We start from the raw sequence: 11510 nt of genomic DNA on the forward strand, positions 1-11510 counted from the left end.
TTGTTGGCATGGGAGTTAATGCACAATATGGGGAAATGCGATGTGAAAGGTGGACCGTCAAGTTAACTACAGGGGACAACATGTTTCTGGTGGGAGATAAAGTTTGCCTTATCAAAAACATTATCCAAAATGATAATGGTCTGTACGCTATTTACACTGAATTTTCCCAGCAGTCTCCATTCTATACCTACCCCTTCAACTCTGACAGAATGAACATATTTGTTGTAAATGATTCATCTGACGAGTTGAAGTCGGTTGAGGTGTCAGCGCTGCGACAGAAATGTGTAGCCTTGCCGTACAGGGATGGTTTCGTGGCCATACCCCTCCTCCACTAAATGGAGAAAAAAATCAGTTCAATTAATCAGTTTAAGCTACAGTTCAAGTTAAAAAATTCTAATAAAATAGTTGACTACTGACTTCTGACTATGACTTCTATTACTCTGGATGAAAATTTGATGTAAGTATTTCACAAAAGTTGGTATTCCATACACTACACCCATAATTTAATGTTTTCAAAATATGAGATGACATATTATTCCTCAAAATGCCAGGGGAATATTTTATGCTGAATATAACATGCATTGATACATGTCCCACCTTTATCAATACCATGGACTGTACATAGTCCACTATTCAGGTTAACTTTTAGCTCTTCTTATTTGCTTATTTGTATACACTGTACAGTTGTGCATGCTTTAGTCCACGTTATTCCTTTTTTGATGAGGAGTAAATGCCCCTTTTCTTTCTTTCTACATTAAGGATGCCTTTTCATCTTATTGAATTCCAAGCAAGTGAGGACATTGCTGTTGTGCCAGTACACTGGTATGATGATGGAATGGTGTACTGGCCCAACTTCAAGAGCACTGAACGTGTGAAAAGGGCAGCTGCGAACGAGGAGAAGCATGAGCCAAACTGGCCAAAATATGATGTAAAGGTCGTCAGAACTTGTGGTATGCCAATTCATTAAATTCTTGTTTAAAAATAATTTCATGGTTGCTTCTCCTTCTGCTGAAAATGTTCTGAAAATGCACATGAAATTGTGCAATGAAACTCATGTTCATTTTTTAGATCACTACAAAGACGCCGTAAGGCTGATGAATCAATATCAAACCGGCTGCAACACCTCTGAGCTACAGTCTGATGCCGAGCAGGAGGGTAAGCTGCCAGAAAAAAGAGCCAGAAAGCCAGTGTAAGTGTTCTATCTTGTTATGTTTCTACAGTAATATAAAGGTTATTTCCCATAGCATTTACAAATAGACCAGAGATGCTTGCACTATATGTATATTTGGCAATTTTGGGATTGCAATAACCATAATGATATGGTTACTTAACAGCCATCATTTCGGAGACTCTGATGAGAGTGATGAAGAGCCAGAACATGGTGACTTGGCATCTCTGAGGCCACCAGTACCTTTCAACTTGGCTGGTGTTTAAGAAATAATCTCTTAATATCAAAATAACACATTCTAGTATTATTTTAGAGATATGGTTAGCATTCTTAGTGCTAAAGATATTCCCCTCTTCTTTTATCCATTCCTTCAGCTACACCATCTCGCCGAGTGCCAAGCAGAGTAATTACTCCTCTACCTGGAGAACGCTGCCTAGGTAAAGACTGATCTCTGAAATATTGAATACAGTAGCCCCATCTATATTAACACAGCAAGGGTCACCGTTTCAAATCAATATATTGCATCTGCATTACAATATCAGATTTTCAATGTCAATTCATTCATGGGGTTGAAATAGCTAGTGTACCAAAATGTTGAAACATTTATGTTCAGCATGACCAGAGATTTTTTTTGTTTCCCATCATTTGGCCCTGTAGCTTGCATCCTACCATGGTTAACAGATCCCAAACATTTAATACCAATTTCTCTCCCTTAGCACCTGACCATGGGGCAGGACAACAACACACTTCACCACCTCATCTCCCTACACCCGCATTTAACATGCGTAGAGTTACTCAAGGTAGGGACTGATTTCTGAAATATTAGTGAATAGAATGGCCCCATGTGTATTATCATTCATGGTTAACAAATGACTACCATTTAATAAAAAAATGTCACCCTCTCACACACCTCCCACCTCACTGTGGGCTAGGAACAGCAGGCCCTCCACAACTCCCTCCACCCCCCGCACCAGCCCTCAACATGCGGCAAACAGAGGAGCCCTGTTCAAGCCTGACTTACAGACCAACATGGCGAGGGGGAAGAATGGCCGAAACCATTCCCTGCTCTGGTGAGCAATAACTGACAAATACTGGAGGGTCATTCTGTGCCACAACAAAACTTTGTCATTAACTTTTGTCATTAACTAATGTCAGTATTATGAGTAATGAGGATAAACACTGTTACGTGATATATTTTATACACTACATTTAGCTATATTTCATGTTTGTCAACAGCGGCTGAGGTCCACATCCTAAGCCTGCTGGAGACAATTAAACAACAACAAGACCAGCTTGTGGCAAGGGTGAACTACCTCAGCAGCAGGCTGAACAGCACCCCGGGGCCAGATGTTGAGATGCCTGACAATATCCAGTTTCCCCTGGAACAATTGGAGGCAGTGGAGGCATTTGAAATGTTTTTAAAGGAACAATCAAATGGCCCAGCTCGACAGAGAGTGGTGAGTTTTCTTACTTAAAGGGATCCCCTGGTGTTGAGACTTGTATGGCTTAATATAACATAAATGATGTCTCTTACTGAATTATGTAGTAGAAAACCCATGAAAGATCTACGTTATTTAAAAAATCGATTTTATATTTGGACCATGGGCGGCGCCATTTTGTTTGCGTTCTAGGTTGATGACGTAGATTGGTTGAACTCCTCAATCAGCTGGCGTTACCCGTAGCTATTTTTACCACAACGCAACTCGAAAATTGTTTCAGAGTTAAACAAAACCAATGAATTGCTTTGTAATTGTACTTAAAACACACTCAAACATACATGTGCACACAAACTCACCTACACAAGTCACAAACAGATCGGCGGGCGGGCACACACACCTGACAGACTGCTCTGTCTCAATCGAGATGTTGGGCTGCTCAGTCTCCATGACAGGGGCTGAATCTGAAATCGACCCCCTATACCCTGAAATAGGGCATTATTTGAAGGGACGGCCATTTGTAGTGTTGTCCGACACCATAGTGGACATGTTCGAGTGCAGTCATTCAGTCTCACGTTCACCGCAATAACGAGTGTACAGCCGATTTACACACAACAGCTGTCCGACTTCACGGACTCAAACATACGTGTGCACACAAACTCTCTCGCTCACACAGACTCACACACACCCCAACAGATCGGCGCGAACACACACACACACACACACACACACCCCAACAGATCGGCGCGAACACACACGCACTGCGTGCGCGCATACATCACTATTCCCTGTGTTGATCTCATAGATAGACTGTTGATATGCAGTAGATTAACTGTAATGCCTAATGTATCCAGCAGAGGGAAATATCTAGGTAGGACGATGGGATAAGTTAACGTGAGGAAGAGAGGCAGGATGTTTTGGTGATGATGCATGGGATTGGTTTGTGCATTAAAGTTTGAGCACGCTCAGTGAATTAACCTCAATCTTTAAACTTTCACTTTTAAGACACAAATTACTTTCGCTACTTTTGTTCACTAATACAACTTGAAGGAGTGAATGAAGACGATCGAGTGCGTGCAGCTGTTGTGTGTAAATCGGCTGTACACTCGTTATTGCGGTGAACGTGAGACTGAATGACTGCACTCGAACATGTCCACTATGATGTCGGACAACACTACAAATGGCCGTCCCTTCAAATAATGCCCTATTTCAGGATATAGGGGATCGATTTCGGATTCAGCCCCTGTCGTGGAGACTGAGCAGCCCAACATCTCGATTGAGACAGAGCAGTCTGTCAGGTGTGTGTGCGCACCTGCCGATCTGTTTGTGACTTGTGTAAGTGAGTTTGTGTGCACATGTATGTTTGAGTGTCTTTTAAGTATAATTACAAAGCAATTCATTGGTTTTGTTTAACTCTGAAACAATTTTCGAGTTGCGTTGTGGTAAAAATAGCTACGGGTAACGCCAGCTGATTGAGGAGTTCAACCACTCTACGTCATCAACCTAGAACGCAAACAAAATGGTGCCGCCCATGGTCCAAATATAAAATCGATTTTTTTAAATGACGTAGATCTTTCATGGGTTTTCTACTACATAATTCAGTAAGAGACATCATTTATGTTATATTAAGCCATACAAGTCTCAACACCAGGGGATCCCTTTAATATGAATGGTGCCATTAGATTTATTGATTGCCCATGATTATTGCAAATAATCTATTGAAACAGGCCTTTCCTGAAATGCCGTTTCCCTGTGTTTGGAATATATATATATATAATTTTTTTTTTTTACAGAAAAAGCAGAAACATAGATGTTTCTATCTTTTTGAACATTTCTAGATGCTTTCAACAAGAACAAAACATTTTAAATGCAAATTAAGCTTAGAAATGTTTACCTTGCTGTCTATTTAAAAAAATATGTATTTGCTTTTAGATTTCTTCTTTGGCCATCATTGGAGGCCAGGATGTGAAGAGGGTGACCTGGTATGGCGGGCGGGAAGGTCCAAAAATAAGACTAATGATTTGTCTTGGGAAATCGCTATACTATAACCAGTAGCTACTGACTTACCCACTGATAGGCCGGCGGTCGATCTGTATTAGCACTTTCCTCACGCGACGGGCGAATCACTTTCCTCACAGAGCGACTCACTTTCCTCACGCGGCAGGCGAATCACTTTCCTCACGCGGCGGGCGAATCACTTTCCTCACAGAGCGACTCACTTTCCTCACGCGACGGGCAAATCACTTTCCTCACAGAGCGACTCACTTTCCTCACGCGGCGGGCGAATCACTTTCCTCACAGAGCGACTCACTTTCCTCACGCGACGGGCAAATCACTTTCCTCACTGAGCGAATCACTTTCCTCACGCGGCGGGCGAATCACTTTCCTCACTGAGCGACTCACTTTCCTCACGCGGCGGGCGAATCACTTTCCTCACGCGGCGGGCGAATCACTTTCCTCACAGAGCGACTCACTTTCCTCACGCGGCGGGCAAATCACTTTCCTCACAGAGCGACTCACTTTCCTCACGCGGCGGGCGAATCACTTTCCTCACAGAGCGACTCACTTTCCTCACGCGGCGGGTGAATCACTTTCCTCACGCGGCGGGGGAATCACTTTCCTCACAGAGCGACTCACTTTCCTCACGCGGCGGGTGAATCACTTTCCTCACGCGGCGGGCGAATCACTTTCCTCACGCGGCGACTCACTTTCCTCACGCGGCGGGCGAATCACTTTCCTCACAGAGCGACTCACTTTCCTCACGCGGTGGGTGAATCACTTTCCTCACGCGGCGGGGGAATCACTTTCCTCACAGAGCGAATCACTTTCCTCACGCGGCAGGCGAATCACTTTCCTCACAGAGCGACTCACTTTCCTCACGCGGCGGGTGAATCACTTTCCTCACGCGGCGGGCGAATCACTTTCCTCACAGAGCGACTCAATTTCCTCACGCGGCGGGCGAATCACTTTCCTCACAGAGCGACTCACTTTCCTCATGCGACGGGCGAATCGCTTTCCTCACAGAGCGACTCACTTTCCTCACAGAGCGACTCACTTTCCTCACGCGGCAGGCGAATCACTTTCCTCACAGAGCGACTCACTTTCCTCACACGGCAGGCGAATCACTTTCCTCACAGAGCGACTCACTTTCCTCACAGAGCGACTCACTTTCCTCACGCGGCAGGCGAATCACTTTCCTCACTGAGCGAATCACTTTCCTCACAGAGCGACTCACTTTCCTCACGCGGCGGGCGAATCACTTTCCTCACAGAGCGACTCACTTTCCTCACGCGGCGGGCGAATCACTTTCCTCACGCGGCGGGCGAATCACTTTCCTCACAGAGCGACTCACTTTCCTCACGCGGCGGGCGAATCACTTTCCTCACAGAGCGACTCACTTTCCTCACGCGGCGGGCGAATCACTTTCCTCACAGAGCGACTCACTTTCCTCACGCGGCAGGCGAATCACTTTCCTCACGCGACGGGCGAATCACTTTCCTCACTGAGCGACTCACTTTCCTCACAGAGCGACTCACTTTCCGCACGCGGCGGGCGACTGACTCACTTTCCTCACAGAGCGACTCACTTTCCTCACAGTGCGAATCACTTTCCTCACAGAGCGACTCACTTTCCTCACGCGGCGGGCGAATCACTTTCCTCACAGAGCGAATCACTTTCCTCACTGAGCGAATCACTTTCCTCACGCGGCGGGCGAATCACTTTCCTCACAGAGCGACTCACTTTCCTCACGCGGCGGGCGAATCACTTTCCTCACAGAGCGAATCACTTTCCTCACTGAGCGAATCACTTTCCTCACAGAGCGACTCACTTTCCTCACGCGGCAGGCGAATCACTTTCCTCACAGAGCGACTCACTTTCCTCACGCGGCAGGCGAATCACTTTCCTCACAGAGCGACTCACTTTCCTCACGCGGCAGGCGAATCACTTTCCTCACAGAGCGACTCACTTTCCTCACGCGGCGGGCGAATCACTTTCCTCACAGAGCGACTCACTTTCCTCACGCGGCGGGCGAATCACTTTCCTCACGCGGCGGGGGAATCACTTTCCTCACAGAGCGAATCACTTTCCTCACGCGGCAGGCGAATCACTTTCCTCACAGAGCGACTCACTTTCCTCACGCGGCGGGCGAATCACTTTCCTCACAGAGTGACTCACTTTCCTCACGCGACGGGCGAATCACTTTCCTCACAGAGCGACTCACTTTCCTCACGCGGCGGGCGAATCACTTTCCTCACAGAGCGACTCACTTTCCTCACGCGGCGGGCGAATCACTTTCCTCACAGAGCGACTCACTTTCCTCACGCGGCGGGCAAATCACTTTCCTCACAGAGCGACTCACTTTCCTCACGCGGCGGGCGAATCACTTTCCTCACTGAGCGAATCACTTTCCTCACAGAGCGACTCACTTTCCTCACGCGGCGGGCGAATCACTTTCCTCACAGAGCGAATCACTTTCCTCACAGAGCGACTCACTTTCCTCACGCGGCGGGCGAATCACTTTCCTCACAGAGCGACTCACTTTCCTCACGCGGCGGGCGAATCACTTTCCTCACAGAGCGACTCACTTTCCTCACGCGGCAGGCGAATCACTTTCCTCACGCGACGGGCGAATCACTTTCCTCACAGAGCGACTCACTTTCCTCACAGAGCGACTCACTTTCCGCACGCGGCGGGCGACTGACTCACTTTCCTCACAGAGCGACTCACTTTCCGCACGCGGCGGGCGACTGACTCACTTTCCTCACAGAGCGACTCACTTTCCTCACGCGGCGGGCGAATCACTTTCCTCACAGAGCGACTCACTTTCCTCACGCGGCGGGCGAATCACTTTCCTCACAGAGCGACTCACTTTCCTCACGCGGCAGGCGAATCACTTTCCTCACGCGACGGGCGAATCACTTTCCTCACAGAGCGACTCACTTTCCTCACACGGCGGGCGAATCACTTTCCTCACTGAGCGAATCACTTTCCTCACAGAGCGACTCACTTTCCTCACGCGGCGGGCGAATCACTTTCCTCACTGAGCGAATCACTTTCCTCACTGAGCGAATCACTTTCCTCACAGAGCGACTCACTTTCCTCACGCGGCAGGCGAATCACTTTCCTCACGCGACGGGCGAATCACTTTCCTCACAGAGCGACTCACTTTCCTCACAGAGCGACTCACTTTCCGCACGCGGCGGGCGACTGACTCACTTTCCTCACAGAGCGACTCACTTTCCGCACGCGGCGGGCGACTGACTCACTTTCCTCACAGAGCGACTCACTTTCCGCACGCGGCGGGCGACTGACTCACTTTCCTCACAGAGCGACTCACTTTCCTCACAGAGCGACTCACTTTCCTCACGCGGCGGGCGAATCACTTTCCTCACAGAGCGACTCACTTTCCTCACGCGGCGGGCGAATCACTTTCCTCACTGAGCGACTCACTTTCCTCACAGAGCGACTCACTTTCCTCACAGAGCGACTCACTTTCCTCACTGAGCGAATCACTTTCCTCACTGAGCGACTCACTTTCCTCACTGAGCGAATCACTTTCCTCACTGAGCGACTCACTTTCCTCACTGAGCGAATCACTTTCCTCACAGAGCGACTCACTTTCCTCACTGAGCGAATCACTTTCCTCACTGAGCGACTCACTTTCCTCACTGAGCGAATCACTTTCCTCACAGAGCGACTCACTTTCCTCACGCGGCCTGCGAATCACTTTCCTCACAGAGCGACTCACTTTCCTCACGCGGCGGGCGAATCACTTTCCTCACAGAGCGAATCACTTTCCTCACGCGGCGGGCGAATCACTTTCCTCACTGACCGAATCACTTTCCTCACAGAGCGAATCACTTTCCTCACAGTGCGAATCACTTTCCTCACAGTGCGAATCACTTTCCTCACAGAGCGAATCACTTTCCTCACAGTGCGAATCACTTTCCTCACTGAGCGACTCACTTTCCTCACGCGGCGGGCGACTGACTCACAGAGCGAATCACTTTCCTCACAGAGCGAATCACTTTCCTCACGCGGCGGGCGACTGACTCACAGAGCGAATCACTTTCCTCACAGAGCGACTCACTTTCCTCACGCGGCGGGCGAATCACTTTCCTCACAGAGCGACTCACTTTCCTCACGCGGCGGGCGAATCACTTTCCTCACAGAGCGACTCACTTTCCTCACACGGCGGGCGAATCACTTTCCTCACTGAGCGAATCACTTTCCTCACAGAGCGACTCACTTTCCTCACGCGGCGGGCGAATCACTTTCCTCACAGAGCGAATCACTTTCCTCACGCGACGGGCGAATCACTTTCCTCACAGAGCGACTCACTTTCCTCACACGGCGGGCGAATCACTTTCCTCACTGAGCGAATCACTTTCCTCACAGAGCGACTCACTTTCCTCACGCGGCGGGCGAATCACTTTCCTCACTGAGCGAATCACTTTCCTCACAGAGCGACTCACTTTCCTCACGCGGCGGGCGAATCACTTTCCTCACAGAGCGACTCACTTTCCTCACGCGGCGGGCGAATCACTTTCCTCACAGAGCGACTCACTTTCCTCACGCGGCAGGCGAATCACTTTCCTCACGCGACGGGCGAATCACTTTCCTCACAGAGCGACTCACTTTCCTCACAGAGCGACTCACTTTCCGCACGCGGCGGGCGACTGACTCACTTTCCTCACAGAGCGACTCACTTTCCGCACGCGGCGGGCGACTGACTCACTTTCCTCACAGAGCGACTCACTTTCCTCACGCGGCGGGCGAATCACTTTCCTCACAGAGCGACTCACTTTCCTCACGCGGCGGGCGAATCACTTTCCTCACAGAGCGACTCACTTTCCTCACGCGGCAGGCGAATCACTTTCCTCACGCGACGGGCGAATCACTTTCCTCACAGAGCGACTCACTTTCCTCACAGAGCGACTCACTTTCCTCACAGAGCGACTCACTTTCCTCACAGAGCGACTCACTTTCCTCACAGAGCGACTCACTTTCCGCACGCGGCGGGCGAATCACTTTCCTCACAGAGCGACTCACTTTCCGCACGCGGCGGGCGACTGACTCACTTTCCTCACAGAGCGACTCACTTTCCGCACGCGGCGGGCGACTGACTCACTTTCCTCACAGAGCGACTCACTTTCCTCACAGAGCGACTCACTTTCCTCACTGAGCGAATCACTTTCCTCACAGAGCGACTCACTTTCCTCACGCGGCGGGCGAATCACTTTCCTCACAGAGCGACTCACTTTCCTCACGCGGCGGGCGAATCACTTTCCTCACTGAGCGACTCACTTTCCTCACTGAGCGACTCACTGCGACTCACTTTCCTCACAGAGCGACTCACTTTCCTCACAGAGCGACTCACTTTCCTCACAGAGCGAATCACTTTCCTCACTGAGCGACTCACTTTCCTCACTGAGCGAATCACTTTCCTCACAGAGCGACTCACTTTCTTCACGCGGCGTGCAAATCACTTTCCTCACAGAGCGACTCACTTTCCTCACGCGGCGGGCGAATCACTTTCCTCACAGAGCGAATCACTTTCCTCACGCGGCGGGCGACTGACTCACTTTCCTCACAGTGCGAATCACTTTCCTCACTGAGCGACTCACTTTCCTCACGCGGCGGGCGACTGACTCACAGAGCGAATCACTTTCCTCACAGAGCGAATCACTTTCCTCACGCGGCGGGCGACTGACTCACAGAGCGAATCACTTTCCTCACAGAGCGAATCACTTTCCTCACGCGGCGGGCGAATCACTTTCCTCACAGAGCGACTCACTTTCCTCACGCGGCGGGCGAATCACTTTCCTCACAGAGCGACTCACTTTCCTCACGCGGCGGGCGAATCACTTTCCTCACAGTGCGAATCACTTTCCTCACAGAGCGAATCACTTTCCTCACGCGGCGGGCGACTGACTCACTTTCCTCACAGTGCGAATCACTTTCCTCACAGAGCGAATCACTTTCCTCACGCGGCGGGCGACTGACTCACAGAGCGAATCACTTTCCTCACAGAGCGAATCACTTTCCTCACGCGGCGGGCGAATCACTTTCCTCACAGAGCGACTCACTTTCCTCACGCGGCGGGCGAATCACTTTCCTCACAGAGCGACTCACTTTCCTCACGCGGCGGGCGAATCACTTTCCTCACAGTGCGAATCACTTTCCTCACAGAGCGAATCACTTTCCTCACGCGGCGGGCGACTGACTCACTTTCCTCACAGTGCGAATCACTTTCCTCACTGAGCGACTCACTTTCCTCACGCGGCGGGCGAATCACTTTCCTCACAGAGCGACTCACTTTCCTCACGCGGCGGGCGAATCACTTTCCTCACAGAGCGACTCACTTTCCTCACGCGGCAGGCGAATCACTTTCCTCACGCGACGGGCGAATCACTTTCCTCACAGAGCGACTCACTTTCCGCACGCGGCGGGCGACTGACTCACTTTCCTCACAGAGCGACTCACTTTCCTCACAGTGCGAATCACTTTCCTCACAGAGCGACTCACTTTCCTCACGCGGCGGGCGAATCACTTTCCTCACAGAGCGAATCACTTTCCTCACTGAGCGAATCACTTTCCTCACGCGGCGGGCGAATCACTTTCCTCACAGAGCGACTCACTTTCCTCACGCGGCGGGCGAATCACTTTCCTCACAGAGCGACTCACTTTCCTCACGCGGCAGGCGAATCACTTTCCTCACAGAGCGACTCACTTTCCTCACGCGGCAGGCGAATCACTTTCCTCACAGAGCGACTCACTTTCCTCACGCGGCGGGCGAATCACTTTCCTCACAGAGCGACTCACTTTCCTCACGCGGCGGGCGAATCACTTTCCTCACGCGGCGGGGGAATCACTTTCCTCACAGAGCGAATCACTTTCCTCAC

At 50.2% G+C, this 11510-nt stretch overlaps 2 long non-coding RNA genes across 3 annotated transcripts; both read left to right on the forward strand.

The window, feature by feature from the left end:
• Positions 1–814: 814 nt before the first annotated feature.
• On the forward strand, positions 815–2561 carry LOC137040683 (uncharacterized). Of its 2 annotated transcripts, none has more exons than XR_010897971.1 (3): positions 815–934; positions 1069–1189; positions 2405–2561. It is a non-coding gene; the product is annotated as an uncharacterized lncRNA (long non-coding RNA). The 2 variants fall into 2 exon arrangements; XR_010897970.1 differs by having other exon boundaries at positions 827–950.
• On the forward strand, positions 1491–2185 carry LOC137040686 (uncharacterized). The gene is made up of 3 exons (XR_010897973.1): positions 1491–1605; positions 1885–1968; positions 2101–2185. It is a non-coding gene; the product is annotated as an uncharacterized lncRNA (long non-coding RNA).
• Positions 2562–11510: the final 8949 nt, after the last annotated feature.

Source organism: Pseudorasbora parva, chromosome 14, assembly GCF_024679245.1.
Source record: "Pseudorasbora parva isolate DD20220531a chromosome 14, ASM2467924v1, whole genome shotgun sequence".
In the NCBI taxonomy this organism is placed as follows: domain Eukaryota; kingdom Metazoa; phylum Chordata; class Actinopteri; order Cypriniformes; family Gobionidae; genus Pseudorasbora; species Pseudorasbora parva.